General features: G+C 40.5%; 1 protein-coding gene across 3 annotated transcripts in view; it reads left to right on the forward strand.

The window, feature by feature from the left end:
• The window catches only part of HMGA2 (high mobility group AT-hook 2), a 134,155-nt gene that overhangs the window by 91,474 nt on the left and 17,041 nt on the right, over positions 1–25,640 (forward strand). The window lies entirely within an intron of this gene.

Genomic DNA, 25,640 nt, shown 5'->3' on the forward strand with positions numbered 1-25,640 from the left:
GATAAATTTGGGTCCAGTCAAGTAAAAGAGAAGCAAAAAAAAAAAAAATCCCTATGAGCATTATTAAAAAAGGCTCCTCAAGGAATCATGGACAAAATTTTGGGTCCTCAGCTATCCTCAAGGCAGAGCAACCCTGTTTTTGTCATTTATGTAGGATGGTGTGTGTGGGAGAGGATGGGGACATGGAAGGAACACGCATCACCCACTGTGGACTTCCCCTGTATCACATGCAGGCCACCTTCCAATCTCTGGGCTTTTGGGGATTCCATTGGTGCAGTGGGGCTTCCCTTGCCAGCTATAACACTGGACCAGTAAAACCAAATCCATTCTCATGTTGAAGACCAAACAACTCCTTGACTTGTTTGGTGAATAACGTGTAATTGAACCCAGTGGGACCCCAAAGAGTGGATTAGGACTCTGGTGTAAGTGCTGTTTTGTGGCTTCCAATGGGAGCTCTAGAATTTGTGCCATCCAAAATATCAAATTTCATCACCGCTCAGGCTGACGCTGTGGTGTAGTGGGTTAAGCCACCGTCTGCAAGGCTGTATCCTGTGTGGGTGCCGGTTCACAACCCGACTGCTCCACTTCGATCCAGCTCCCTGCTCATATGCCTGGGAAAGCAGTGGAAGATGGCCCAAGTCTTTGGGCCTCTGCACCCTCATGGGAAACCTGCCTGGCCCAGCCCTGGATGTTGTGGCCATCTAGGCAGTGAACCAGTGGATGGAAGATAGCTCTCTCTTCCTCTCTCCCTATTTTCCACCCTCCTCTATCTCTTTGTAATTCTGACTTAAAAAACAACAACAACAACAACAACAAAAAAGATTCACAGGTGACTTAAATGTGGAGCCAGGCCTGAGAATCCCATTTTTAAAAAAGCAAAAAACTTCATCACCCCTAAGAAAGCCATCCTCAGATCCCACTCCCAGCCTGCCTGGGGAACAATGTTACTTAATACTAACTTAAATCCCTCTCACTGTAATGAAGTTTTGTCTTGGTCTATTTGGGGTAATGAAAGGTTACCCACTTCCTATTCCCTTTCATGGTTTTGAAGTTATTTTTAAGCAAACCAACTTCAAATTCAAACATAAAAGATAATATTTCTTCATCTCACCTGCTTACAACCTCATTGTTCTTTTCACTGTATCTGAAAATAGTCTCCAAATTTGCAATATGTTAATTTCTGGGCTATATGTTGGAGATAAGACAGGCACTCAAATTTGTAATTGCCCTTGGATTACAAATCACCAATTGCCTTCTGTGTTGCCTCAGCCTCCCACAACACACAAACACACACACACCCCTGAATTTGCTCTAGATAGCAATAACTATGGGGTCTTTGACAAAGGGTACCTTGCTATATGATGGCTCAGAGATTCTTTGTGCCTTTCCATCCCCTTGAGATTATCTTCTTGCATGTATTTTATACACACAAGTATCCAATTTATGTTCCCTTCCTTCATCTCTCTCTCTCTCTCTCTCTCTCTTCCCTAGTTTTCTCTCTCTTCCAGTTCTTCCAGGTCTTTCAGAATATATCTTCCCATTTTCTTCCATGCCTTTTCTTCCATCTTGTCATATTTCCAGAGGGGCACAAGTAATAAACGTATCAGGGAAGGGAGAAACCATATGTTTTGAGGTAAAATGTAACAGAATAAAGAGCGAATTCTATTTATCTCCTGCCCTTGAAAATGCCCAGAAGCTTCCATTCAGACCCTCCATGAAAGTTTTCTTCCACTGTCTTATTAAACCCTGGTATTTCTCAAATGTCAAATTCCGAGATGAATTTTTAAAATATTTCTTATAAACTTCTGTAGTTCTTTTAATTACTTGGAAATAGCTCAGAAAAGCATTTTTTTCTATGATTTCTTTTGTAAATGTACTACATTTTAGGTCGTAGGCTTTTGTCACCAACCCAAGGCTCTTAACTATTATGTCTACCTTTTGTTCCTACAAAGTAAAACATGTTGCAACTTTGAAAAAATTTATACCCAATTATTGTGACAACATCAGGCCACTTCTAGTCTAATAATGATTTGGTTAGCCGTGAACAGGGGAAAATATTCCTCTGATGTGCGGAATGCAGCTGAGGAAAACACCTTAGGGTACTGCAAGGAAATGTCTCCAGAAGGCTGGCAGGCAACCTGATTGGCAACTTCGGTGTGTGAGCAGGACTGAGAACCTGCAGTTTGGACACTGGAGTTCTGATCCTGCTCTTGCCATCCTCTTTATTTCTAGAGAAGCGTTCTTGTTTCCATGCGTGATATGGTGTTTTGCAAACATGGTCTCTTATCTGCCCGTGTGTCTAATCCAGAGCTTCAAACGCAGTAGGTACTTAGCAGTCGCTCCCTGAACTGAATGAAAACGAGGCAGAATCATGGTTCTTCATTATCAGATATGAAGTTGAATGAAATTAAATGAAAACGTTGTAAAGTACTCAGGTTAAACTGTGTCCAACAATCATTAAATCTTCCATGAGTTTCCAGATCTTTGAAAGAGGATGCAGATCTCTAGGGCATTTTCAGCTGTGCACAGAGATGTGAATGTGTGTGTGTGTCCCCTCATAGGTTCTTACATAGCAGAAGGAAGGAAGTCGGGAAAGAGGAGAAAATAGAGCTATTGACTGAAGAGCCGTAAAGCTGTTTTTAGAATGACTGCTTCTGTTGTATTGGGGAATGCTTCCTTTGAGAAAGGGTATATTATGCATCCTCTTTCCATGAAGTCTATTTTGGGAAGAAATTGCAGACGATCATATATTACCCACTCCCAAGGATCTCTTATCAACACAGCCTCTATTCTCGTTACACACCGAGCAAAATAAATTATTCTGTTTTCAGGAATATCAACCCAAGACAATCAAAATATCCACTAAATCACTACATTTATTAAGGAAGCGCTGATTTTTGAAAAGTGCTAACTTCACCTCTAAAAATAGTGAGAGCAAAGGACTGGTGGTGTCTGGCTTGAGCATTCAATCCATTTCACCAGGGCTGCGTTCAGGAATTGTTTTCAAAATAGCACGGGGGTGTCCTCCTCTGGGTGAAGATTTATCTGCCTTTGGCAACTACTCCAGTTACTGTGGAAGGAGACGTTTACTTCTCATTACTTTTACAAATTATGTGTTTAACTTGGTCTCTATAGAATTAATTCATGGGAGGCGGGCAGAGCAGAGTGGAGTGAAGGCTTTCAAGGCAAGTTCACACATTTGAGATTTACGGCAATGGCTGCATTTTCCCCCTGAGTTCTGTTTCCTTCTGAAAGCAGTCTGCATCCTGTGTGCACGTTGATTTAAATGTTAAAATAAAACAATTAAATGTTTAGCCATAAAAAGTTATTTAATCATTAAACAACGACCATTTTCTTTCGCCCTTTAAACGTGCATTCAGTCAGCTGGGATGCTGGTTTACAGTCTCGTTAACTGCAAGGATCACAAAGGAAAGGTTAGCGGGATCACCCCCAGCAGCAGGCAGCTCTGAAATGCCCCATTGTCACATGAAACGTTCCACGAGACGCTGCTTCAGCTGTCTCCCTCGCACACTCGGCTCGGAGGGAGGGACGTGTGAGAAGAATACAACCCCCAGTTCCAGAAGCAGCCCTCTGTTCATTCAAGGAGAGGAACAAAAGAGGGCCTTGCATTTACTCTCTCTCGCATTGCCCTGTTGATCGCTGTTGTTGTGGGTAATTCAGGTCTTCCTGCAGCTCACCTGTACCGTGGGGCAGGTATAGCCTTGCGGGTCCACAGGTGAAGGAAAGACTGAATGTTACTTCTTGGGAAAACAAGGAGGAGTCAGTATTTTTCTTTCTTCCTTCTCTTCCTTTCTTCTTCTTCCTTCTCTCCCCTCTCCCTTTCCCTCTCCTCCCTCTCCCCCTCTACTTCCACCTGCACCTCCCCCCCTTCTTCTTTTAATGGCCTTCTTTCAACACGTGGGCGTTTTATCACTCATTTTAAAAACATAACTTCACACCATTTTTGAACCAGCCTGAGACCCAGCCCTGGATTGTTATTTACAAAATGGCCCCCTTCTCCTCAGACAGGGTGATCACTGGTGCCTGTTAACTGCTACACTGTTGGAACAGCACTGGTTGTGAACTTTGGCTTTATGCACTACAATCCATGGTCACACCAGCCTCCAGCAAGGAATCACAACTTTCCGAAAAGAAGAATTGCTTCTCCAACGCAGCAGTGAGCCTTTTGATTCCTCATTCTGCCTCTGTTGGGTGTTCATTCTCACCGCCAAGCAGATAATCCACCCTGGAAAAGACAGTCCTTTGCTTTTAAGCAGCCGGGTCATAGACACAATCGGTTGTTAGATCAGTTTCCAAGAAGACAAGACCCACTAGTTCTTTATGTCTTAGAGAACTGCATGATTTGATAGTGAACTCCACTGTAGATGGAAAAAGTAGAAACATACAGAGTTCAAGAGACTTGGCCAAGATCTCACAGCAGAAAATTGGTTGGAAGGCAGGATCCTTGGGTGGTTGTGTTTTCAGCTGTGCAAACATCATCTTTGCTGGTTTAATAAACACTTCTTCTGACCTGCCCTCACAGAAGATAACTGCTTGCTAGTCTTCATCCATCATTCACATCTACATGGTCTCCAAGACAGAAACGTGTATCTCCAAGACACCTGTCAAATCACCAACATTCTGACCTCCTTCAGACCCAACAATCCAGTTTTCCCCACTTATTTTCAGATTTCTATTTTCTCATCTTCTCATTTTTAACCTGGTCTCTGCAGAGAAAACTTTCTGATTCTGAACTGAAATATTCAGAGAATTAGGAAAACTTTTATATATGTCTTTGGATACTGTGCAGTCAAGTTCTACATTTCTCAGCTCTGCAAGCTGCTTCCTAGGTAAATACTGGGGGTTGTTCTCTAACCAAAGTTCGTTGAGCCATTGCTCTCAAGAGCAATACTTCTTCATGCTTTCTATCTTTTTTATTTAGTGTTGCATCCTTCAAGCATTTGATTTCTTGAAGCAGTGTTCTGTTTCACTGGCTCATAGTGTATCATGACCACAAAATTTAAATCATTTTCATCTTTAAAGGTGAAAGGAAGATAGGGTTAATTTTTAAAAAATCTACGCTTGTTGCAAAAAAAAAAAAAAAACCAACTCTTATCAATCTGATCTTTCAAAAGAGATGCATTTTTTTTTTTACTTTTATTTATTTTTTTTTTTTGACAGGCAGAGTGGACAGTGAGAGAGAGAGAGACAGAGAGAAAGGTCTTCCTTTGCCAATGGTTCACCCTCCAATGTCCGCCGCGGCCGGCGCGCTGCGGCCGGCGCACCGCGCTGATCCGATGGCAGGAGCCAGGAGCCAGGTGCTTTTCCTGGTCTCCCATGGGGTGCAGGGCCCAAGCACCTGGGCCATCCTCCACTGCACTCCCTGGCCACAGCAGAGGGCTGGCCTGGAAGAGGGGCAACCGGGACAGAATCCAGCACCCCAACCGGGACTAGAACCTGGTGTGCCAGCGCCGCAAGGTGGAGAATTAGTCTAGTGAGCCGCGGCGCCGGCCCTAAACCAAGGTTTTATGTCAGGTATTTTTATGAATACACATTTCTACTCAATTTTAAACTAAATTCAACTAAAAATATTCTATACTTTCAGGGGGATATTCAGTCAACTCATCAAGAAAGATAATTGATTAGACTGATTATTTGACCTTACCCAAATATAGTCATTGACAATGAATGAATTTTTTTAATGTGTCAAGACATAGGTAGCTGTAACTAGAACAGACATTAAATATGTGATGGTGGCAGAAACGGCAGGATGTTCTTATTTGTAGTAAGAACTATAGAGAGAAGCCATGAAAGATGGAGAGAGAGGAGCAATGTTGCACTCAGGAAAAGCTGAATGAACAGAGCCTATTTCAGGGTAAAATATGTGGTACAACTCAACATAATTGAGTGCTTTTAAGAAGATATACTTTCAGCAACTCCTTTGTTTCTTAATGTACATACTACATTTGAGCAAAATGCTTCTTTCCTGTGGGCTGGACAGTAGGAAGTAATCTATCTTCAACTTTGTTTGGTTTGTAAATAAAACTGTGGACAGGGTCTACTGAACTTTGGACAGGCAGGCACCATGTGCTCTCCCTCGCTCTTTGAGGCAGGTTAAAAGATACAGCCGTGACCACCACCTTATCCTTCAGGGAGTGTTTATAGTAGATTGAAAAATATGCTCGGCACCCATAGCTGCCTTTCTGTACAACTAGCCCAACCCAAGGGGACTGACCAGCAAGACTGACTTCAGTGAGAACAGATGAGAGAGCTTAGGGTGACCTTTGGCACCTTCAGCACTTGCTTTTGGCCTTCACCTACTGAATTTTTAATTTTCACAGAGTTCAGTAGAAAAATGGATGCTAGCCATCTTTCTTTTGGTCTGCTGCTTTGCAGTTGGGATTCTTTGCCTTGGGATAATGAAGCAGGCTGTCATTTCCTCCCCCTAAATAATACATTACAAAGTGGAAATGCAAATTTCCTGTGCAAGCTCTAAGTAGCAGGTGGTATTTCCTTAATATATTGTTTCTGACCTTTGGGGAAATTGGTCTTATGAGCTGACTTTGGAAAATGAAAATAGCATCAAAGTCCTACATTTTAAATATAACAATATCTTAATTTTTAAAAATTAGACTGGAGTACTACTTCAAGAAAAGACATATGTATTTTACTGTTACGTGTTATTTTAAGTTTTTAATTCAGGAAGGACAAGAAAAGGGATATGACACAATTGGACTTTCTAATTCATTAATAAAATTTTTAAAAGAAAGAAAACATATTTTTAAGTGTTACTTTAAACCTTTACTGTTAACTAATGCTTTGATACATTTAGTTCACAAAGAGTTAAATGTGAGACTATTCAGATGGGTTGAGCTGAAGGTAAAAACATCTGTATTTTTCATTCATTTGCTCAGCAGCACTAAATTTCAAGCTTGTTTTTTGTTCAGCATCAAAGAAAAGGTTGTTTTATGGTTATTGGATTTTTTTTAACCTACATATTTCATGAAAGGGACTCAAGTCACTGGGTCTTTATATTCTTTTTAGTTATTTTTCTGCCCACAGCCCTTCTGCATACCATCTTGTTGAAAAGGGAAAACATAATTTTATTCCTTTTCTCTTCTTTTGAAGACAAAATTTAAGAGGTTTAAATACCATTCACATTTTGGAATTTCCTTCTTCACTCCCTCCCAAAACCATCATCTCACAACTAAGTAAAGCAATACAATGTTGAAAGACTTAAGAGATCCTTGTTCCTATAAATAGCCTTTATATGATTATATCGTCTCTGCTTATCAAGGGCAACAAGAATGGTGCTCAGGAGCTAACTAAGTTAATAGGAGTGTGTGTGTATATGTGTGTGTGTGTGTGTGTCCGTGTGTGTGTGTGTCCAAATTTACGCAGTGTTTTTAACATGGCAGATAAGGAATTTATATTCTTTTTTTTCCTGCAAAAATCCTGAGTGTTGGACCTATTAGTTGATGGGGCCAGATTGATGCAGTCAGTGGAGGACTAAAATATTTAACAAATCCAAGAAATTGAGGTTTGTTTGAAAAGTTTAAACTTAAGTAGTTTAAATTACTTAGACACATTATCTAAACTTGGATTGTTATCTTTACTCTTTAATTGTTTTGTAGCATAAATTTGGCTTCAAATTCCAGCTTTTCAAGTACAAAAAACTACATTTTCATCCTAAAAACGTAAAACAAGACAATATATTTCATTTAACATTCACATTAATTGTCATTGCACTCCTCCTTCCCAGAAGGAAGGAAAAGTGAGAGGTAGGTTCAAAACCTAGTCTTGTAAAAGTTCATTCAATCTTGGACTGTTCAAGAATATTAATTTTCCAAATAGTTGAGTTAGTGTTTTTAATTTTGAACTTAAAATATTGTTAATGTCGTGTATGAAAATCGGGATAATGTACATGATATGTGTGTCTGCATCTATATCTATATGTGTGTATCTATATCTATGAATGCAATGAGTACAAGTTTATGTATTGATAATGTTTGACCACTGGTGTAAGCATTGCTAAACTTATGGAGTGGGAAAGATCATATTCTTTCATCCTTTTTTCCTTCCTTATTTCTTGAGTTCTGACTATATGCCAAGAACTATGTACCTTCTCCTTGGTATAGGAAAGGTCCTTAATGAATGTGTGTGAATAAACAAAGAAAAGATGTGTAATGAGTTCAATGGATAGTCATAAGGGTAAATTAAATTCAGCAACCTTATTTGGGATATAGGACCACTCACAGTGCTGTGACTGTAGCTGCAACTATATGGTCTTAATAATGTGGAATATAGAGGTGTATGTGTTCAATAGCAAGCAGTGGTGCCCTGTCCCTCCTTGAAAACTCATCTAGACTTGAGAGTGCTCTTTTGGACCATTGATCACCTTTTCATGAAACTAAAAGAAATGTGTGCGGCTGAAGGGCCGACTGAGCCACTGTTAGCAAAAGTTCCTGTTCAACTCGTGATCTAAAGCAACCATTTTCCAAAAAGTTTTCCTTACTTTCTAAAAAACAATTACCAGGACAATCAAAGCCAACGAGGTTTCCCTTGCCTCTGCCATTCAGATCATCAGTGATTTTGACATTCTTAGCATAGACCTCAGACACCAAGTCATTGATTTTTCCACCAGACTTTCATTCCATGTACAGTAAGTTTATTTCTGGACTGAGAGAGGAATATTCCCCTCACTTTGAGAAGTGGGGCTAGGATGCTCTGGAGATGAATTACATCATTACACTCCTATCCTGTGTGATGTGAAGGGAAAGTGTTGCCTCTGGAGGGAGAAGAGCACAGGTTTGGATACTTGCTTTGTCGGTTACTAGCTGCATAGGTGACCATGGAAATGGAGTGCTCCGCAAAGGTGGTACTCTCATAAACATAGTGACAGAGACAAAAGCTTTTTCAGAGCTCCATGGAAGTTTGTGTTTATTATCGTACTGAAGATTACATATGTCTGTTCAGACACAATACTAAACTAGAAGTATATTTTAGGTTTCCTTACCATTTGTCCAATAAGCATCAGTGATAGTGCAGTATACCCCCTTATTTCATTTCATTCTCAACTATCTACATATAGTCTGCAAAATAACTTAGTTTCTCATGAAATCCATTTGTAACAACATTTCATATATTGAGTGACCCTGACAGTGAATCAGAAGTAATTCATGCTAAGATATAAAAATATTATAGAAATATTCACAAAATCATACACTGCTTCCTCAGTAACTACACACGGGTAAGTCTGTCGTTCTGAAATTATTATTCACTGAAAGAATACAAAACATGATGGAATCTAGCCACCAAAAATGTCTATTTTTAAAACATGGGTATGCACTGGGTAAACAGTAAGCAAAGATATATTTTTCTGATCACTAAGCTTTAATTTACCATTTCAAAGATGTGTTAACCATCCTTAATCTTAAACCAATGAGGTCATGATTCACTAGCACTAGACTAGGTGCAGAATGCAATGTCAACAGAGCCCCATTTTACAGTAATATAAAACCTCCAGGATAGAGACTGTCCAGCCAGAAATGAGTTCTTAGGGAACTCCTTTTCTGTCTTAGTTTGCAACAGTATTGTCACTTTCTGAAGATATGTAAGTCTCCGTCAGCTGTTTGAGCTCCTCAGGAGATGTTAACATTTGTTCGTGTATTCACTGGACAGTAACCCTCAGAAAAAGAAGGAGAATTTTCACATCTTCTTAAAAAGAACCACCTAAAAAGAATGTACTATAAGAGAGTGTGAGAGAATGCTATAAGTGTTTTAATTAAATATGCTATCAGTGTTTTAATTAAGATCCAAGTGAATACATTGTGAAATACTACTCCTCACAGTATGACTAAGCAAAAATTTAAATTTTTTAAGGTTTATCTATTTATTTGAAAGTCAGAGCTACAGCGAGAGTGAGTGAAAGACAAAGAGAGAGAGAGAGAGGAAGAGATCTTTCATCCATGGGTTCACTTCCCAGATAGCCTCAACATCCAAGGGGCCAGACCAGTGCCAGGAGCCAGGAACTTCTTCTAGGTCTCCTACTTGGGTGGCAAGGGCCACCTGGGCATCTTCCACTACCTTCCCAAGCCATTAGCAGGGAGCTGGATAAGAAGTGGAGCAGCCAAGACACAAACCAGTACCCACATGGGATGCCAGAGTCACAGGCAGCTGCTTAACTCGCTACACCACAATGCCAGACTCAAGTAATCAAAAATGTATAAGATTTTCAACTGTGGCACTTCCTAAGCACCCATAGTAGAGTAGATAAAGGTAGTGTTGCCTGGATCCAGTGGCATTTTCCTGTGCTTTTTCCAACTGTATAGCAATGACCATATTATTTCATAACATTAACATCTTCCTAATACATAGATCTCCCTGCTTTTCATTAGAGTAGTACCGGGGCTCATGCTGTGGAGTGGCTCTTTTCTTACATCAACCTACTTGTGCATTTACATTACTGTGATTTTACAATCTGATGTGTTGTGGCTATCATTGGACGATGCCAAATTTACTTTCATGAAATCTTGGTCTCTACCTTTTCCACCAACTCATGGTTCATCATGCATCCATTCTCTGTAAAAAACCATGGGAGCACCCAGAAATATCATCTCTTAGTGATGAGTAGTACTGGACAGCTTTTCTTGTGATGCCCACCTTTGTTCAGGTGAATGAAAGTTAATTGGTTGAAAGTGGTCTGCATATAGGTTAAGGCACTTGGAATGCAAACACTCAACTTAGAGGCTGGTGTTCTTCATGCTGTTGGATATTGATTTCCTTATTTTCTCCCCACAGAGCCTCAATGAGTGGTGAGTATCCATTAAAGTATTTGGAGATTTAGACTTGGGCTATCTCTGTGGCAGTATGATAAAGCAGGTGTTACCCTACAGGATTTGAAGGAGTCTTAAGAGCAAGGAAAACCAAGGGGTGGTTTCTTCTGCTAGGGTTCAGAGAATGAAGAGAAGCCAGTGTTCTGAACAGAAACCAAGCCCCTCTTCTTGCTTTGATTCTTCTCCCTTTGTCACCATAGCTGGGAGTCGTGGCTTTATTGTCTCCCAGTAGAAGGAAACTTTTAAGTGTTTATAGCTTTGCATCCTGAAGATACTGTACAGTTGTTGAGTCTGTTGGGGAAACATCAGGAAAATCATGTTGTTCAAGGACTCAAGCTCTTCTATATTAGCCATGCATTCTGTTTGATATCAAACCATAGGTTCAAAATTAACTTATATATTTATAGGGTGGTGTTATTAGTTATTAAAATGTTGTTAAACAATACACTTAGAGTAGAACGTGATCTGTTAGATGATTGTTTAACAGGTGTTCAAAAATAATCTTAGCACAAAGTAGGTACATAAAAATTTGTTGAGTATATAAAATATTTTTGACAGAAATATCTGTGTAATTGCAATACATTATGCATGCTCATTATAGCCTAACAGCATCTGTTTGAATTTGGGTTTTTGGATTTTTTTTGTCTGTGTAACACACATGCAGGCATCATAATGTGATTATTTACTGCTGTTATCTTAAAGAAACTTTTCCTAACTCTTTTAATGGTAGTTTGCAAGCAACATACAATTTTGAACATGGAAGAATTGTTTGCTTTATTGAAATTTTAATTTTATGACTTGCTGAAAGTTTTTTTTTTTTTTGCTTTTAAGATCTGAAGTATAATTGGTAGTCATTAATTAAATTGAATAAAATATAGATTCCTCTCAAAAGAAATTCCTGACAATAGTACCTTTTAAAGCCTGGTTCCTTTTCCCAGCAGCCCAGAGTGTTTTGAAGATAGGAGGAGAACAAGGGAAGTATTTTAAGCTATAAAGTTTTGCAGGGTTGCAGTTAAGTGCTCAAGGCACTGCATTCTTGATGCAGCATCATGTTACAGTAATATTATGAAAAAAAGCTACGGGGAATTCTCATCCATGCCTAGTACATATAGCTTTAATGTTCACATGGCTGGATTCATTCACAAATGGGATCTGTTGGTCAGATGCAGTTTGCAAGCCACTATTATTAAGCTGTTTTACTTTTACTATTAAGTAATGGTTCCTTGTTAATATTATGAATGCGTGTGTTCTTTGCTCTCTCTGTAAATCTTTTGTTCCATTCATTTTTTTTTTCCTGCCTTACAAGAATGTTGGGGGAGGACATCTCGATCCACAAATCAAGTGCTTAAAATAGCCATGCTAGAGCTGAATGAAGGAAATCAGTCTAGATAACATCTTTGTGAAATGTATGCCTATGAACTCTGCATCACACAATACAAAGGAAATTGCTATTGTCCTGTGCAAGTTAGGTGAACAAAGTAGATCAAAAATCCCGTTCTGGTTGCCATGCATATTCCTGTACAGCTGAAATCGGAATCTTAAAGGTCACCGAAATGGCAAGGCTTAAGTGACAAATGAGCAAATCAGAGAATGTGGACTTTAAGTTTAGAATGCAGAGAGTTCTGTAATCATTCACCAGGGTGATACCAGGTTCTTTGATGTTGAACAATGCAAATCATAAACATTGAGGATTGCAGCACCAGTGCAGCTGCTGTTTCTATTACTGCCACCACTGCCACTCTCCCTAGTGCTACTAAATGCTGTCTATTAAGTTCTTATAACCAGCAATTGTGCTGTGCACTTTAGTGGTATTCATTGTATTTAATCACCCCAACAACTCAGTGAGGTATCCACATTACACAAGTTAGGAAATTGAGGTTTAAACTGTTACTGAATCACTCAGTTTGTGCATAGTCGGTCCCAGACCTGATCTGATCTCGGAGGTCTTTCTGGGCCCTTTTCTTTGCCACCCCTATCTAGAACTTTCTCGCCCTGGATATGGAGGGAGTGGAACTCTTTAAGTTTCCAAAATGTCACTCCTAACTCTTAAGCAAATAGAATTCCTTTGGGGAGAATTTTCCCCAGTACCAAAAAAACTGCGTCTGTAATAATCCTGAAAACAGCAAGTACAATCAAAGATGGAACCTTACAAACATCTTTCCTCCATTTAAAAAAATTAAGATTTTTTTTAAAAAGCTCCCAACACCAACAGTGTCTCCCAAGATCAGAAATACCTACACTCGGATGGCTATAAGCCCAGACATACCAGAACATGTATTATCTAGAGCCAAGGACTTGAACACCACTTGCTGGGAGACAAGTACTCACTTCAACAGCTTGTTCAGAGTAGGAATCCTCCCATGCTGAACTGAGGGGGAGCCAGAAAAGCAGTCGAAAACAAAGAGAGTAGTTATTGCTGGGCAGCAAAAGGCCCCAAGCACACCCTCAGGTTCTGCTCTTCTCTGATGTAACCAGGCAGAATGCTGGTTGACTCCCTTTAAAAAGAGTCCGTAGTCAGCTTCCTGAATGTGTGCAGAAGCTCATGTTGTTATTTACTACCCATCTTTGGAATTCCTTTTGGACATGACCAATGAGTTACAGCTGGATTTTAGGCAGCATGGTGCACTATTAACTAGCTGTCAGGAGCAGCTACACCCTTTGGTCCACAATGAAATGAACACAAATAAAAAAAAAAAGAAAAGAAAAGAAAGGCCGGCGCCGCGGCTCAATAGGCTAATCCTCCACCTAGCGGCGCCGGCACACCGGGTTCTAGTCCCGGTCAGGGCGCCGGATTCTGTCCCGGTTGTCCCTCTTCCAGGCCAACTCTCTGCTGTGGCCTGGGAAGGCAGTGGAGGATGGCCCAAGTGCTTGGGCCCTGCACCCCATGGGAGACCAGGAGAAGCACCTGGCTCCTGCCTTCGGATCAGCGCGGTACGCCGGCCGCAGCGCGCTAGCCGTGGTGGCTATTGGAGGGTGAACCAACAGCAAAAGGAAGACCTCTCTCTCTGTCTCTCTCTCACTATCCACTCTGCCTGTCAAAAAAAAAAAAAAAAAAAAAAAAAGAACACAAATCTGGATGTACCAGAGGAAAATTCCAAGCAGACCAGGAAAGCAAAAACCACCGACACCATCTCCATAATAATTGTAACTCAGAAACATGTACATTCTACAAAGAGGACTGTTCTGCCACCTCAGAAACAGCTTGATAAAGGTAGGAGCTTTGTGCTCTAGCCCACGACAAACAATACAAAAAAGAAATCTAGTGCAGCTTGTTTCTGAGTCAAGAGGGCATTTCTTACCAGTCCTCAAAGACAGACCCATCACAGAGAATAGTAACACGTGCAATGCCAAACCAGTTGCTACTCTATATCCATTCTTCATGTCCCCTCATGCACAGAAAATTACCCTTTCTGGGATCTGGGTACATCTGATTTGTCTGAGGGGGTCAAAGTGACCCCATTGTCCTTGCAGAGACAGCCTGGCTTGTTGCAGATGGCAGGGAATTCTGCGGGGGCCCTAGTAAGAGACTTTCTCCTTGTGCTGGACATTGACATTTCTGGAAGTGCGGCCATGAACAGCTGTCCTCCTTACTCCGAGGGGGGTGAACTGAGAATAGATTGAAGATGGTGACACAGAATCATGGGAGGAATGTGAAGCTCTGAGGATTCTTGACCCACTGAATTTACCAACACTGGGGGGCATCGTCTCTAGGCATTTTGTTATGCTAGATTTAAGCACATTATTTAATGTGGTTAAATCCATTCAAAGTGGGGCTCCCTGTTATACCCAAAAGCATACAAGAGAAGTTTTCTTTAGTTGGCTCCCTGAGACACAGCATTAATTCTTTATCTAGGTTCTTACAGATTGTATTAATGTCCATTGCTCTTCCTCACAGACACTGTTTCACAGGAAATGTAGGAAGATAAAGTCATACTTAGTATGTCTTGTCATGTTTCTAAGATGCCCATTTTATTTCTCCTCTCCCACTTTTGGGTTTCAAAAAAGAAGTCTCTCCCTTCGTCAACTGCTTCCCTGTTGGAGGGAGGAATGGTAGCTGTGTAAGCATTGTTTTCCTATGATAATGTTTCTCAGAGTATGCCTTTCTCATATTTTTTTGAAAAAAAATCACTGGGCACTTCCTGAATCTAAGAGTGGAATTCAGGAGCCTGCATTTCTAACAAGCACCCTTTCATGAGATCTGTGAAAGGCATGACTTACCAGTTGAGGAAAAGGAGTTCGACAGGGAGGAGAATGTACAGGCTGTAAGAGGGTTAAGAAATTCATTGAAAGCATTTTTTTACATTGACTCCGCACAGAAGACGGGAAGTGTGTGAGGACCAAGTGAAGTGGGTGGGCAGTTTCCCTGGTGGACACAGCTTTTCTGCTGTTGGGGCATGAAGTAGTCAGTACCAGTAGCTTTGTCTAGTAATTGGGCCTTAATACAAAGAAATATAAATATATATGTGTGTGTTTGTTTAAATGGTGTGTTTGAAATGGCCCCCTCTGTATGACAGTGTGTATTTATATATATCATGAGTAAAAAATAAGTGTCATGGGTGGTCACATTCCAAAGAAATGAACATATGTACAAAGGCAGCAGCCATGGGATACACAGCCTGTAGTGGACAAGAGAGTCAAGGTAAGAGATGTGCAGATTCCTTGCACAGAGATGAGAAAGCAAGATGTCTGGTGCTGTAGACAGGCATGCGCACAAGGGACCTGCATAACGTCCATGTGGGAAGCATGCATTTTTCTCCTCAAATGTGGATCCTGGATAGTAAAATATAAATTAAGAGGTTACAAATCTGTAGACACTGGAGCTGCATCCATTCATTTCCTGTGTCATAGATACTATGGGATTTATAGCTAATATTCCTAGCCTAATCAAATATTAGAGTAAGTGATAAACCAAAGGGGAAAGAAATTGGTATTTATTAAAGATATTTAACCTTCACAGCCTTACCTGAAATTTTTTTCTTAGTGTTTTTGAAAGGAATGTAAGAAATAAAAATATTAAGGAAAGGATAGTTAGATAGATAGATAGATAGATGATAGATAGATAGATAGATAGATAAGAATTTCAAGGTAGAATTTCTACTTTTCTACAAATCTACTGAGAAACAAGGTGCAATGTATTTTTCCTAGTCATCTTGAATTTTTTGACAGGAGCAAAGCTTTGTTTATTTTCAGAGTAAAACTGTTATAAAACAGTTTTCTAATATGGATCTGTGTTTAAAGTATATTAGAAACATTCTTTTAAACTAATATCTTGAAAATTGTTATATTAAAATTAAAATGCAGTTTTCCTCCTTATTTGGTCATTTCCCTTCTCAGTGAAATTACAGTCCTAGGGGACTAGATTTTTATTATTTTTTGTAAAATGATGCTATTTTTACAGATAAAACAGAATGGTTACACTTAACAATGATTTTTTTTTTTCATAAAAAAATAAAAGCACACAATTATCTGATTGCCTCACATTCTTTTCTGGGGCAGTGTGATGTAATTGTGGAACCTGCAACCTGGGCTGGTGGGCATTGTGGCTTCATTCTTACTAGCCATGTAATCTTTTGCAAGTCATTTGCTGTCTTTAGGACTTAGCTGCTTCATGTATGAATAAGAATGGCAATATTGGAGTGGGCATTGGGCACATTACTTAAGATTCTCCTTGGGATTTCTGAGTCCCATATCAGAGTACCTGGGTTGAAGTTAACTCCTCTGCTCCCAATTCCACCTTCCTGTTAATGTGCATACTAGGAGGCAGCAGGAATGGCTCAAGTAAGTATGAAGGTGAGGGGAGTCCCCTGCCACCCACGTTGGAGACATAGATTGAGTTCCCAGCTCCTAGCTTTGGCCTGGCCCAGCCCCGGCTGTTTTGGGCATTTGGGGAATGAACCAATGAATGGAAGATCTCTCTCTCTCTCTCTCTCCCCTTCCAAACTTCAAATAAAGAAAATAAGTGGGAGCAGGCGCTCTGGCATAGCAGGTAAAGCAGTTGCCTGCTGTGCTGGAATCCCATAGAAGTGCTGGTTCAAGTCCCGGCTGCTCCATTTCCCAGCCGGCTCTCTGCTGTGGTCTGGGAAAGCAGTAGAAGATGGCCCAAGTGCTTGGGCCTCTGCACCCTCATGGGAGACCCAGAAGAAGCTCCTGGCTCCTGGCTTCAGATCAGCACAGCTCTGGCCATTGCGGCCAATTGGGGAGTGAACCAGCGGATGGAAGACCTCTCTCTCTCTCTCTCTCTCTGTCTCTCAATCTCTGCCTCTCCTTCTCTCTGTGTAACTGATTTTCAAATAAATAATCTTAGGCCGGCGCCGCGGCTCACTAGGCTAATCCTCCGCCTAGCGGCGCCGGCACACCGGGTTCTAGTCCCGGTCGGGGCGCCGGATTCTGTCCCAGTTGCCCCTCTTCCAGGGCCAGCCCTCTGCTGTGGCCAGGGAATGCAGTGGAGGATGGCCCAGGTGCTTGGGCCCTGCACCCCATGGGAGACCAGGAAAAGCACCTGGCTCCTGGCTCCTGCCATCGTATCAGCGCGGTGCGCCGGCCGCAGCGCGCCGGCCGCGGCGGCCATTGGAGGGTGAACCATCGGCAAAGGAAGACCTTTCTCTCTGTCTCTCTCTCTCACTGTCCACTCCACCTGTCAAAAAAAAATAAATAAATAAAATAAAAAAAAATAATCTTAAAAAAAAGAAAAGAAGTAAATTTAAAGTTAAAAAAAATTCAGTCCCTCATTTCTTCTGTTGGTTAGCACATTTGGAGAATTCATATAAGAAATAAAAGACAGAGGGAAAAAATTTTTTAAAAAAACTTCTTCTGCTGACTGATGTGAGGATTAAATCATATAGTGCATATAAAATCACTTTATACGCTGTAAGTTATCATATGATCAATATAAATATAAAATAAAGAGTCTTCTCATCTCATCCTGAATGGTCTTTGAAGAATGTTTGGTTCAGTGGATGTGATCATGAAGCAGAATTAAAAGAGACATTTCTGGAATATTCTAAAAAGTTCTAGACAAAGAAGTATAGCTTCTAAGATAACAGAATATTGACCTAAGAGTTATCTACTTTAGGAAAGTGGAGATGAGTTAGGTAGTTTAGGAGGTTTCTTGAAACTCTGCTTGGATTTGAAATTGGGTAGATTTGGGAGACAGCCCAGTGAAATATTTTATTCTCTAAAGAAGGAATGGATTCCAAGGAAAGGGACATTAATACAGAGAAAACCTTGAGTGTAGATCCAGGCAGAAAGTATCCTCTAGAAAGACCAGGGTGCTGGGGCCACTGTGGAAGTATGAGAATGTGGAAGAAAGAGAACTCCTTTCTATGACTGTTTTAAAAGTCTAAGTATATAAGCTAATGTTCGGGAATAGTTAACATTTCTCGGATTGAATATTAAGCTTCCTCCAAGGAAAACAACTCAGCTGCTAAAGTCAGCCCTAAACTAGTGCCAAGAAAATAGCGCTAAATTAGGGTGCTAGGAGAGATATGACTCAGTTAAGTATCACAGAACTCTCAACTCATAAACTATCCCTTTGTAGTCCTTGAGAACATAAGAGAGATTACAAATAAATTTACTGACTCTTTCCTTAAGGAAAGGAAATGCCTAAAATCATGATTCAGCTGTTTAAATTCAGTTTCCATGTGTTACTATATTGGCTGCTGGGAAAAACTAGTTCGCCAAATCATTTTGTAAAACTATTTTCAATTATTTTAGTCTAAGATCTAGACAAATGTTCTTAGAACCAAAAAACTTTTATGGGTATTGGTTCAAAACCTCTTTACTCAAAGTGAAAATAATTGAAACCTTAAAAATTGCTTTATTTCTATTATAAGCATAAAGGCAAGCACATAAGGAAAGATATACATGTTACACACAAAATTGTGTATATATGGCTCAACTCTATGTCCAACTTAATGTAGCCAGTACCTGACCAATTGGTTGAATGTTGAGAAGATGTGTAACTTCAATGATGTACAAAGATTTCACCAGCAAAATTAGAATAATAAAAAGAAACCTGGATATTAATTAGTTATTGCTCATTTCAAATACGGTAATTCAAATATTTCATTTTCATTATCTCATAGATAACTCCTTTTCACCTGATATTGAATAGTAATCTTTCTACCTGCTCAAAGTCTACATAAGCTGAAGTTTTAACTAAGGCTACAGCATCTATGCATATGTGTTTGATTTGTTGAAACCCAGCAGCATGGTGTTTCAAATATTTATGCATTTTCCTTTGGCTCTTGTAAGAATGTATGTATGCAAAGGGACCTCGCATTGTGAATGAATATATACACAGAAAAATAAATATGTACAGAGTAAATAATCCAAGCCTTTAAAATATATAAATATAGTGTTTCTTTAAAAAAAAATCTGGTGGGATAAGGAAATAGAACTGAAACAGATTGATTCTTTTTCTATGAAATGACATTCACCTCACAACTTTCTTTGCCCGAGGGTGAATTTTTCTCCCTTAAGTCTTACAGAATATTAAAAATTGAGATGAGAAGTTGACTTATGAGACCAGGTATTCCTTCATCCCACTTGTGTGTGGCTGTTCACTCCTGCCTGTGTTATGCTCCTCTGAGCACATCCTCTGTAAAACACAAGTGCTTACTGCTACAGCTCTGACACACCAAAGTACTGCAGTGTGGCGTAATAGCATTATTCTCATCACTACATCTTTTAGTTTCCTCATTTTCTGACTTTTAAGCTTAATTGCAAATTTTAGCTTTCTAAGGTGAAAAGTAAAGAGTTTCTTTCTTATCTATATTTCTTTGTGTAGAAGTGATACTTAATCTATATTTCTTTGTGTAGAAGTGATACTTCTATATTGTCTTCGGATTTCTTCTGTTTTTTTTTTTTTTTCAATGAACTTGCTCTACTTTATCATTTTTTCTGTAGTAAAGAAAATACAGTTCTTCTTCAGTATTGGAAGGGTTTTGGTTCCAGGAACCCCTGTGGATACCCAAATCCTTGATTGCTTAAGTCCCTTTTTATAAAAAGGTGTAGTGTTTGCATGTGACTATATACATCCTCCCATATCTTTTAAATCATCTCCAGATTACCTATAATACCTGATACAATAGAAATGCTATGTAAGACCGGCGCCACGGCTCACTAGGCTAATCCTCCACCCAGCAGCGCCGGCACACTGGGTTCTAGTCCCGGTCGGGGCGCTGGATTCTGTCCCAGTTGCCCCTTTTCCAGGCCAGCTCTCTGCTGTGGCCCGGGAGTGCAGTGGAGGATGGCCCAAGTTCTTGGGCCCTGCACCCCATGGGAGACCAGGATAAGTACCTGGCTCCTGCCATCAGATCAGCGCGGTGTGCTGGCCGCAGCACGCCGGCCGTGGCGGCCATTGGAGGGTGAACCAACGGCAAAGGAAGACCTTTCTCTCTGTCTCTCTCTCTCTCACTGTCCACTCTGCCTGTCAAAAAAAAAAAAAATGCTATGTAAGTCATTGTTATTGTATTGCTTAGGGATTAACAAGAAGAAAAAAAATAAGTCTCTTCATGTTCAGTAAAGGAAATGTTCTTTTTAGAGTATTTTCAGTCTCTGGCTGATTAAATCTATGAATGCAGTACTGTCCATGGTCATCACTTTCTACTTTCCTGCAATTGTTCCTCTCTATATTTGATGAGCATGCCTCTCTCCACCTAAGAATATATTGTAGAAAAAAAATAATGTAAACTTGTGCATGGTTCTCTGATGTCTATTTTCTTATTTGTATCCCCAGTTAGACTCTGGGCTTCTTGAAATAGTCCTTATTTCTTTTGTACACCCAGTCACCCAAGTCTGATATACCTGTATAGTCCATCAAATATCAGTTGGTATTTCATAAGCTAATGAATAACTTCATTAGATCAGATTGCAGAAGGAATGATTTAGAACCTCATCAGGATACTATGATTTTTAAATATTTTTCATTGATTTTTTTCCCCCTCTATCCCAAAGTTGTCTCAAAGACACTAGAGAGAAGACAAAACCTCTCAAACATTGGCTCCTTAAGCTGCAGTCTTAATAGCAGTCCTCATACTCTCCCATACACACACAGGCTGATGTTAATCAACACTAGAGCAGATTTTGACTTTCCTCATCTCTGAACACATGAAATGAGGCCGGCAGCCATAAGGGCATTTTGCTATAACAATCCAATAAATATTTTTGAAATGATGCTTACATTTGTCATTTGCATGAAAGGCTAAAAATAAAGCCACGTAGTGTAGAAAACAAAGAACACTTCTCCTTCCCCTGCACAATGCCAAGCAGAAATTCCAGAGATTTTACCAAAACTCCTCCTGGATTAATCACTTCTTGGGAGACTTTGTGCAGAGAACTACAACATCTTTTTTGCACTGTAGAGGCAAGATGTTACTGTGGAGTTGTAACTATCTGTGGCACTTTGTGTACACCCATTGTACAGTTGTCTCTAAGTGAACAAAGGAGCCACAAAGAGAAAAGCTATGACCCATCCCAGGCTTTTTCCAAGTTCAAAGAAAATTGTCACTTAGCTCTCACAGTGAATGCTTTCTCCCCTTTACCAAGGCCTACATCACTAGGGGGCAAGGTCATTCTCAACTGAAGAAGCCACTAAAGCAAGAAAACTACTAACCTCAGAAGAGAGCATAGGGGATGTGACTTGTGCAGTTACAGCTAGTCTCGACGTCACATTCTTTTTCCACATTTGAACCGAAACAAATTCTTCCAGCTTCCAATTCAACCATATTCCTATCAACTACCGAAATACATTCCAGAGGTAAATCGAATATGTTTTGACCACTCTGTATTATAGACTGCCTTGAACACCACTCCCTTATATTGGTGACAGTCACTGAGATTTAACCATTAATTCTAAATTTAATTAGAACTATGGTTTTAATTCTTGAGTTTCCCCATAGCCACAGAGAACTAGTACATGTAATTTATCCCAGCATAGTTTCACTGGGAAGGTATAGTTCCCAGTTGGACTTGGAATGTGTATGAGAAGTTAACCAGATGGTTACAAAGACAGGCAGGGTACTCTGGACGAAAAGGTGGAGCATAAGCCAGAAATGAGGAACGTCACACCTGGTGTAGGCAAATCTTGTTTTTTACCACAGAGTCTTCTAGACTATGGCAAAATAAATGTAAGGGACAGTTCACAGGCTGGGGAGTAGAAAGCAGGGAAATTGAGTGCAGGGTCTGGGTGTACAGATGGCAAACAAATCTGTTAACTAACATAGCTTAAAGACAAATCATGAAAATTTTATGTCTGAATTAGAGAAATCTTACCTTGATTCTGTGTAATGCAACTGTTGACATTTGCACAAGACAAGTTCATGTAGGATCTCCCTGATAGTGTAAATCCCCTTAGATGAATGCTATGAATGTGCTGTGCTTCCGCTTGTCCTGGTGAAACAGACAAGCTGTAGAATTTACATGTAGGAACCAGAGATGTTCAGCTGGCCTCCTCTGGAGCTGGAGCGCTGCATTCTACTGGGGCGGAGGGGGAGGGAGAGGTGGGGAGTCTCAAGGCATTTTGAGAGGGCAGAGGCAGGTTGCAGGGGAGGCACGTGAGCAAGTCTTGGGAGCCTTCATTGGCACCCCAAAGAGAAGTACCATTTCATCTGTTTCCTATTGTAGGGTTCCACATAAAATTTGATGTGTAAAACCAAAGAGAAAATGCTTGTACCTGAAAGAAAAATATGGTTCAAAACCTCTGGAGTACAAAGTTCATTTTTTTAAAAAAGTGACCCAACTACAAATTTTGCCACTCTAAAATACTGAAGCTTTTTTGCTTTTTTTTTTTTAAGATTTATTTATTTATTTGAAAGTTGGGGTTGCAGAGAGAGAGAGAGAGAGATCTTTTATCCACTGGTTCCCTCTCCAGATGGCTACAATGGCTGGGACAGGACCAGGCCAAAATCAGGAGCCAGGAGCTTCATCTGCATCTCCCATGTGGGTAGCAGGGGCTCAATCAAGTACTTGGGCCATCTTCTACTAATTTTCCCTGTTCATTGGCAGGTAGCTGGATTGGAAGTAGAGCAGCTGAGACATGAATTAGTGACCATATTGGATGGATGCTGTTGTTGCAGGCTGTGATGTTACCCACTATGCAACAACATCAGCCCCTGGAATACTGATGTTTTAAATTGTAAATCTAGAGGGCCATGAGCAAGTGGATTGAGCCTCCCATTTCATGAAGGGCAGGAGATGGCCTGTTAACCTCACAGACTCAAAATCTCGGTGTGTTGCGAGGTTTGCACGCTGCATTGACAGAGTCCCTAACGAATATAAACTTACCATTTGCACAGACTTAGAAATGGTCATCAGAATGATCTAAAGCAACCTAACAGGCTTTGCTGTCTATCCAGTGGAACAGCTCTTGAAATCCACACCTTGGAAAGGGGCTCTCTCAGCTTCTCCACAGCTGATAGGAAGAGGACTCTCCCCTGAGGCACCTGGGCCTTGCAGGCCCAGCGCTTGTCCACTGAGGATTCGCTTTTCATCAGCATGCTTGGGGAGTCCAGGTTGGGCCCTACTGAGGAAGCCGAGAAATCCCAGTGAGGAAGGTGATTCTGGAGGTGGAAATTACGGCCAGGAAGTACGAGCTTCTCCTCCTTGTTCTGGATTTGACCTTTTCTTCTTTTCTTTCTTTCTTTCTTTTAAGGAAGAGAACGCGTTTCCCCGGAGCATTCAATGGAGGATTAAGAGAATTAGTAGACTCTGGTTGTTTTAGTTTTAGAAAATGACCTTGGGGAGATTATCTAAATTCCCTATGCCTTAGTTTCCCTGTGAGAAAATGAAAAGAACAAGGCCTGAACCCTCCCAGTCACAAAGGGGCAGATGTTAAAAATATAAAGGATTTTAGCTTCTATAAAGGGAATGAACATGCAGCATATGAGTTAAGGTGCGTGAACATGTGTTGTTAACCACGCTAAAGACAGAGATGCACAGTTGGTATTATTCAGTTCTCTGTACAAAAACATAGTGGCCAACTGTGTTTTTAATGCCAAGAACCCTGAGGAGCAACTGGTTTCCAAGTATCAACACTTAGCGCTAAGCGGGGAGATGCCTCCCGGAAGATAAGAGACTAGCAGTCTGTCTGGTGTCCAAAAAGCTTTCCAGACGGCAGTTTGTTTCCTCTCACTTTTTATGAATGGCGGTAGTATTATGCTTCATTCTGCGTTTTTTACCAAAGCCATTCATAAAAATAAAAACAAAACAAAATAACAACACAAAACTTTCTCAGCACAGTCTGGAGCCAGTGGGTGCCAGGGGCTGGGAAAACATCTTGGCAGCCATAACCGCAACCAGCATTGAAAGTATTCAAGGGTCTGTTTGTTTGGTGGTCTGAAAAGTATGAAGTGCTGTGTCTAAGGGTAGCTGGTAGAAGTTCGGTGACACAGACTAGGCCGGGAGCCAGGGCTGGCAGAGTTTCAGACATTGTCTTTCCCCTCATTGAAGTGTCAGGACCTAATTCATGGAAAATTGGGTGAGCTGGCAGCCCTTTCAGAGGATTTCATTGAGCCGCAGTGTGCAGGAGTCACATGAATGCGGGATCCTCAGCCAAGAAAGGAGGGGGATTTCTCAGCAGTAGGAGCCAGTCAGCCTGCAAGAATGTGTGTGGATTTGAAACGGCTTGGGAGTAAACATGTGTACAGGTGTAATCGGCAGGAAAAAAGAGGAGGAAGAAAAGTGTGCTGTTCTTACAAATGACCCTTTTGAAATGGATACTCTCTTAGCACACGCTTTTGCGTCCTAAGAGGCAAGAAGTCCTAACCATCCTTGGTTCAATTCCACCTGGAGAAAACATCATCTCAAAGCTGGGCTTTTACAGTGATGTCATCTCTACTGTGATTTAAAGTCAGAAGGAAGAGCTTTTTTTTTTTTTTCCATGAGCACAATTACCTTGCCATCTATTTTATTTTTACCTTGTTCATCTAAAAACAGCTCTGATGATTTTATATAACGTTTTAAACATATAGGTGATATAAAACATCACCCTAACACAGACATTCTGAGAGGAAAGGAAATGAACAAGAGCTTTATGATATAGTGAATCTACCCTAACTTCTCTTTATTTGGGGGAAGGTACTAATTTTGTTTCTTGAAATCGTACCATGAAAGCATGTCACTGGCCACAGCCACGTGGCTCAGGTATATTTGCAAATTTCAGTGATGTGAACAAACCCACAGAATGGGAGCAAATATTTGTAAGTCATATATTTAATAAGGGACCAGGGTCCAGAACATGAAAAGAACCCTTAGAATTCAACAATGGAAAAAAACTTGGGGCCAGCATAGTACTGTACCAGGTTGATGCCAGCATTCCATATAGATGTTCCCTGTTGCTCCACTTGCAATCCAGCTCGCTGCTATTGGCCTGGAAAAGGCAAGGGAAGATGACCTTAAGTGTTTGGGCCCCTGCAACCCATGTGGGAGACCTGGATGAAGTTCATGGCCCCTGGCTTTGGTCTGGCCCAGTCCTGGCTGTTGTAGCCATCTGGGGAGTAAACCAGTGGATGTAAGATTCCTCTCTTTGTCTTTCCCTCTCTCCCTGTTACTCTGACTTTCAAAATAAACAAATACATAAACCTTGAAAAAATAAACCTCAAATTTTTAAATGGGCAAAGGATTTGAATGGATTTATCCATAGAAGATAAACAAATGGCCCATAAGCACATGGAAAAAATGCCCATCATCTTTGGTCAGGAGGAGGTTTTCAAATTGGAACACATTCAACTTCATACACATTTGGATGTCTGTAATAAAAAACATAGACATTAATAAATGTTGGCATGTATGTGGAGAAACTGGAAA

This window comes from Oryctolagus cuniculus, chromosome 11, assembly GCF_964237555.1.
Source record: "Oryctolagus cuniculus chromosome 11, mOryCun1.1, whole genome shotgun sequence".
Taxonomy (NCBI): domain Eukaryota; kingdom Metazoa; phylum Chordata; class Mammalia; order Lagomorpha; family Leporidae; genus Oryctolagus; species Oryctolagus cuniculus.